The 6,000-nt window shown below is 34.5% G+C and overlaps 1 protein-coding gene across 2 annotated transcripts in view; it reads right to left on the reverse strand.

The window, feature by feature from the left end:
• The window catches only part of LOC106134055 (carboxyl-terminal PDZ ligand of neuronal nitric oxide synthase protein), a 135,679-nt gene extending 130,660 nt beyond the window's left edge, over positions 1-5,019 (reverse strand). For both annotated transcript variants that reach the window (XM_060953781.1, XM_060953780.1), the window contains exon 1: positions 4,766-5,019. The gene's annotated coding sequence lies outside the window, so the exon portion shown is untranslated. The remainder of the gene's footprint in view (positions 1-4,765) is intronic.
• Between the last annotated feature and the right edge of the window lie 981 nt (positions 5,020-6,000).

The raw sequence follows: 6,000 nt of genomic DNA on the forward strand, positions 1-6,000 counted from the left end.
TCATTCCTGACTCTATTAATCAATACCTTAGCATACAATTTGCCGACGACGCTAAGCAGGCTTATACCACGATAATTTTTGCAGTCCAGTTGTGACCCTTTTCCTTTGTAAAGTGGCACAATAACAGCCTTACACCAATCTTTTGGTACTCGGCCGCTTCTCCAACACAAATTGAAAAGGCAGTACAACTGTCTAGCTACGACGCCTTTTCCTGCTTTAAGCATCTCGACCGACACTCTATCATACCCGGCAGCCTTACCCGCTTTCATACTCTTAAGTGCTTCCACAATTTCAAACATTTCAATTTCGCCTTCCATCTCATTCTCATTCTCATTCTCTCATTCGGTATATAAAATCATGTATATAAAATCATCATCATTTAGTTGGTTGATAGAAATCAAAGAATAAATTAATTATTAATTTATAAACCATAGTAACATAAAACTAGTGGTAAACAAAATGTTTAGATTTCTTCATTCAGACTGTGGCAGATTTTATCATAATATGAGTACCTCGTACATCTAAGGTTCAGCTCATAAGCTAAACGATAAAAGGTATGTCCAAGACAATAACCAGTCAGATAGGTTTATTATTTAGTGACTGAACATTCGTCTTGTCTACACCCAATCACGAACAAGAGATAGATTATGAGACTTCAAATAAATCAGAAGATTCCATAGAGAGTTAATGAAAGGCGGAATAAGGCCGACTGGTACGCAACATTCAAATAAATTAAATGAATCCCAACATTTCCTGTGGCCATACATAGGATGATATCGCTATAAAACTTTGGAACATTTGTCTTTTTTTGTGCGGCACCCCGCTAAATCCAGGTAGAAATAAATGTTTGCCGATAAAAATAGAACAAAATTTTTTTGTCAGATCGATTACCTAGAAATCTTGGTTCGAATCGAATATTTATTAAGATCGAGTATTGCATTTCATTTTGTTGAAGAAGCGACAGCGTGTTGTCTGCTACTTTGTTTGCTTTCAGCCTTCAAAAATATTTATTTCTTCAAAAAATAATTAGGCTGCTTAGCCAAAGAATGTCGTCTTTTAAACTTTATGCTTTTTAAAACTAGTTAAACTTTAATGTATTCCATTTCAAAAGTATTTTCGAAGCTATTGTGGCTAACAAAGATTTTGTATCGTTTATTATAAGGATGACCTTAAGCTTTAGGATATATCCACTTTGTATGCAAAGCGACTATGCTGTGTAAACTTTAAATAAAAAAAACTTCTCTATTTAATATTCATTAAGGTATTAACGCACAATCAAATAAGTTAAGTTAAAAGATTACAATCACGAATATTGAATAAGATCTTGTTATATCACAGACTTTTGTTTTCTCAAGTTAACGTAAATAGTCAATCACAGTTTTTGGGAATTGCTACAATTACCCGTTTATACAGCCACCATCTAAAAAAATTCATAAATTCATGTCTCTCAAATTCTTTTGATCTCAGTGCCCAATAGAGCGTACTGTTTTAATAATTTGGACTCTTTGCTTTCGTATTAAATAACCAATGAAATGTTATTTTCCAAGACATCAAAGTACCTATATTTGTCGACTCTGCTTTCTATTAGTTAATCCAGAGATTATTAAATATTTAGAATTAAGGATTGCTTTTCTTCAAAATAAATACCGTGCAACACTTAAATGCTGTTCTGTGCTAAACAGCTGAGAATGTATTGGAAAAATGTTAATAAAAAACAAACAGCAGCGGTATGGAACAACATATTCGTAAAACTTTTGTAGTAGAAACATTTAAGTTCTTTTTAGATTTACAACAAGTAAAATACAAAGGCATAAATCAGAGAACTCTTTTTATAAGAATGAATGCGAGGAATGATAATACATATATATATAATTACGTCATTTACAGGGTAGACACAGCTAAAAGTCTCGCAGAGACTGAGGGCCACGTTCAGCTATATATTTTCTTAAGTTTATTAACCTATCCCTTGGTCGCTTTTTACGACACCCATTTGAAATATTGGAAACGGTCCTATTCTAAAGTGCCGGGGAACAACACGGCAAATGGTAATATCATTTATTTTGAATTACTACCATGAGTTTCAGTGGCGTGAATCACACAAGCGACGGGTTAACAACAAAGCAATGTATGCGTTCAGAAAGTCATCGGCGCACCGACAATTAGGCGCGAAGTGTCGGAATATTATAACGGTCTTTAGTTTCCATTCAAACTAAGTTTAGCTGCTTCCATGTGAATACATTTTGTTTTGCGTCTGCTGCGACTTCGCGTGGGTCTACTGTTCAAATGTCGGGCTTCTGGTTAATATGAGTTAGATAATTAATTCGTTTTTTGTCAATATTGTTCACTTCGTAGAGTTTTGTGCCTTAAATTTAAATATATTTTCAATAATTGAGTACAATATATTTATGAATGCATTTATTATTTACGATACAATTTGTTTAAGTTAAGTTAAGAATAAGGATTGATAAAATCAATATCTGATAAATTCACGCAAAAAATAATTTTAATACCGTTTATTGAATTTAAAAGGTATTTTATTTCTCTTCTATTGATGAATTGACAAATCTCCAATAAAATACCAACTGAGAAATCATTTCGATGGACACAATTATGAAAACACTTTGCGCAAAACAAAATCCTCATAATCGACAATACAACTTAGCCCAGAAGCAAGTTAACGGTTCACACGAGTGAACATGACGCTTCACCGGTGATAAGGGGTGACAGTCCCTAAAATTACAAAACGCCAAGTCTACATACTGACAAAGGCTACCTATATTATATATTAATAATTTAAAAACATTTTTTGGTAATAAAAGGATGCGCTTATATTTTAGTAGATAAAAATCCCAAAAGAATTTTTTAATTTTAACTCGACCCGTGAATGTCATCCATAAAAATTTAATATATAAATTCGATGAATATGTAATGTAGAGTTTTGATTAAAAAATATATATTATGAGGAGCTGAGCTGAGCAGCTTTATTCATTTCAAAGAACTAGGGTGTATCAGTAGCAAAGGGTTTAACTGCAAAAATATCCCATCGACAAAACAAAACTGATTCTTGGTATAAAACTATGTCACAACTGCAAGGAAGCTAGATATAATCTGTATGTTTCGTTATTGCAAAAATAAAGGTAACAGTCTCGTTACCACTAAATATTTGGTTGTAAGTCTTAGTGGATTTAATTTAATTTAACTTTGCACCAGCAAATTATAAAGAAAACTTGCAAACAAGACAGCAATGTGTAGACATTACATATCTGAAGACAATAAGACAAAGTTACAACAGACAAACATTAAACTCTAAATCTAACATGCATACGATCACCAGAACAAGGATAACTTGGACGAGCTCTTCATTTTGTGGTTCTAAATATCAAAATCCAATAAAAAAAATTACATACTCTCGATTTCTATGCACTCGTAGTTGCCTTTGTATGATGATAGATAAGTTTAATTTTATACCATCCGCTGCGCTATTTATCCTCTAAAGGTCCATTAATTACTTAACTCCTGTCCCATTTATTTCTCTGTTAATAATTCTTTGCTCTTCTCCATTATTTTAATTACATAGTTTCATTTACCAAGTAAAAATATTTACTAATTTTAATTACTTTTTTGGATACTTGTATTTGATGATGTTTACTAGGGGATTAGATGGGTAGGATGAAATCTATTTACAGTGGCCTTGTTGTGGCCTATAACTTGTTACCTATTATGGTAATTTACTTTTGTTAGCATAGCAGGAGAAGGTATATACAGGTAGGTTAATCTTATTTGTGTAGGTGAATGCCACGTCTCGTACATTATTTAATTTTTAGCATCCACTTTTGATATTATCCCCTCATTTATTTTGTGACATTGTATAACGTTTTTCCAAAGTCTCGTCCCAACGATGATGGATGTATTGTTTGTCGCTAAGCATAAAACTTACGTAATGTCCGGAGCTAGAATGCCTTCCACCTACTACAATCCACTGATCTCATAGATTCACCTCACAACATGAAATACTTACGTATCCATCAAGTTAGTTTTAAATATTTATACCTTATCTCTTACTTAGGTACCTACTACCGATCTTCAGTAGATCCATTTCAAAATCAATAGTACCTGCTTGAAGGCACAAAGGTACAACCCAACTAGGTACTCGGAAATCAACAGCTAGTCATTATTTGCCTTCTAATTACAAACAACCAAGTAAGTACAACAAAAGCTCCACTCTTTGTTTAGAACTTGTGCTAAATGCTTTGTGAATTCTGTTAACTTGACACAATTCCATGTAAGGTAATTGATGACTAATTTGATTCGACTTATTAGATAACTTCAATGTTCTGAGTTCTGATTGCTTCCAATAAATAAAAAACTTGATACAGGCCGGCGTCGAAGTGATGTTGTTTATTTATGACATTTTGGACCCGACACGATGATATGTAACCCAACACTCGACGCGATAGCGAAGTACAGTAAACTTTGTGTTCCTGCGCAACACTTCGTAGAAATTAAACGTTAATAAACAAGGCCTTTGTTGACGGCGCTGCGTCTGTGGGAGCCGGCCGACGCATTCGGAATGCAACCCGACAACAAAATAGTCAATGACCATAGGCTTATACAGTAACGCCATCCAAACTTAAGCTATAACTATTTCCTATTTAATTGTCATTAGATCTTATATTTATAGTAACTTAAATAAGTTAAAAATCATACAAAATGATGAATGTTAAAATTCAAATACATAATATCCAGTAATGACCGTTTTACTTACCGGTTTAGAGGGGACTTCGTCCAGCCATGACTTTAAGCTCACACATGCACACGGACTTGAAAACAAACTTTATAAAGTTTTTGATCATGCGTTCCGATCGCTCACTGGAATGATTTAGTTGTTGAGTGTGATTTTGTCGGAATGTTTTGTTGTACGGTAGGTTTTTTGTGTGAAAGAAATATGTTCGGCGGCGAAAAGTGAGTTTATAAGTTTGTTCGGCGTGGAGCGTTGGGGCCGTACGCGGACGCTCGGTGGAAGGTACCACGCGGTGTGACGGGCTCGCGAGTGCAGCGGAGGCGGGACCCTCGCGGACGGCGCCCGACCCCCGCCCCTCGGCCCGCGTCCCTGCTGCCGTGTCTACAGGCTCACAGCTCTATGATAACGTCATTGTTTCATCATCTCTTATCTCATAAGCTCGAGAAAAATTGAGCTTGATTGAACTTTGAGTCTAACTTAGGTACTGGAATTCTTGGTCTGCTAATCTTTGTTCAATACTTTACCAGTAATCTCTCTCTCATATTTTCAGTGCTTTGTGAATTTCAAAATAAAACTTTATTAACATTTTGACCATTCGGTCACAAAAGATTCCTTTTGTCCTTTCATTTCATCAAAATAGTTTAAAGCGTAAAAGAAATATTGTTTTCTAATATTGATTGTACGTATTAAGGATAAAATAAAGATATCGAGGGATACCTAATTAGAATGGACAAAAATTTTAATGTAGGTTATCATCATGCATACGAACACAGTAAGCATCTAACTAAAGTTAGTATGTTTCCGGTGGCTGTGACTCACTCAATGCCTGGTCAACCATCGGACGAGTCAACAGGTGATACAACACGGCCATACAACTGGAGATCTTGCGTCTCTTTCTATCGTTTTATGGTCAATACTACCTTCCCGTTGAACCATAAACTGCCCACCTATTTATGGTTATGGAAATGCGTAGGCAAGTTTGAATTTCTGAATACAATAGATACCTAATGTAGTTGGAATTTGTATAAAGTACGAAAGATTTTTAAGTGAAAATTCAATAAGTACCTATTTTTCTATAGAGGCTGTCAGATCAATATGATAATGATAAAAAACCCAAAAATAAAAGAATAAACAAATATTTGATTTTTCTCATCACAAGTTGCTCTCAACGTTCACATATGTTGGCTTCCGTTTTATTCATTCTCTTAACATAAAAAGAGAAGCGGAACTTACTTTTCTACTCACTTCATTCGTTCTTC

Source organism: Amyelois transitella, chromosome Z, assembly GCF_032362555.1.
Source record: "Amyelois transitella isolate CPQ chromosome Z, ilAmyTran1.1, whole genome shotgun sequence".
In the NCBI taxonomy this organism is placed as follows: domain Eukaryota; kingdom Metazoa; phylum Arthropoda; class Insecta; order Lepidoptera; family Pyralidae; genus Amyelois; species Amyelois transitella.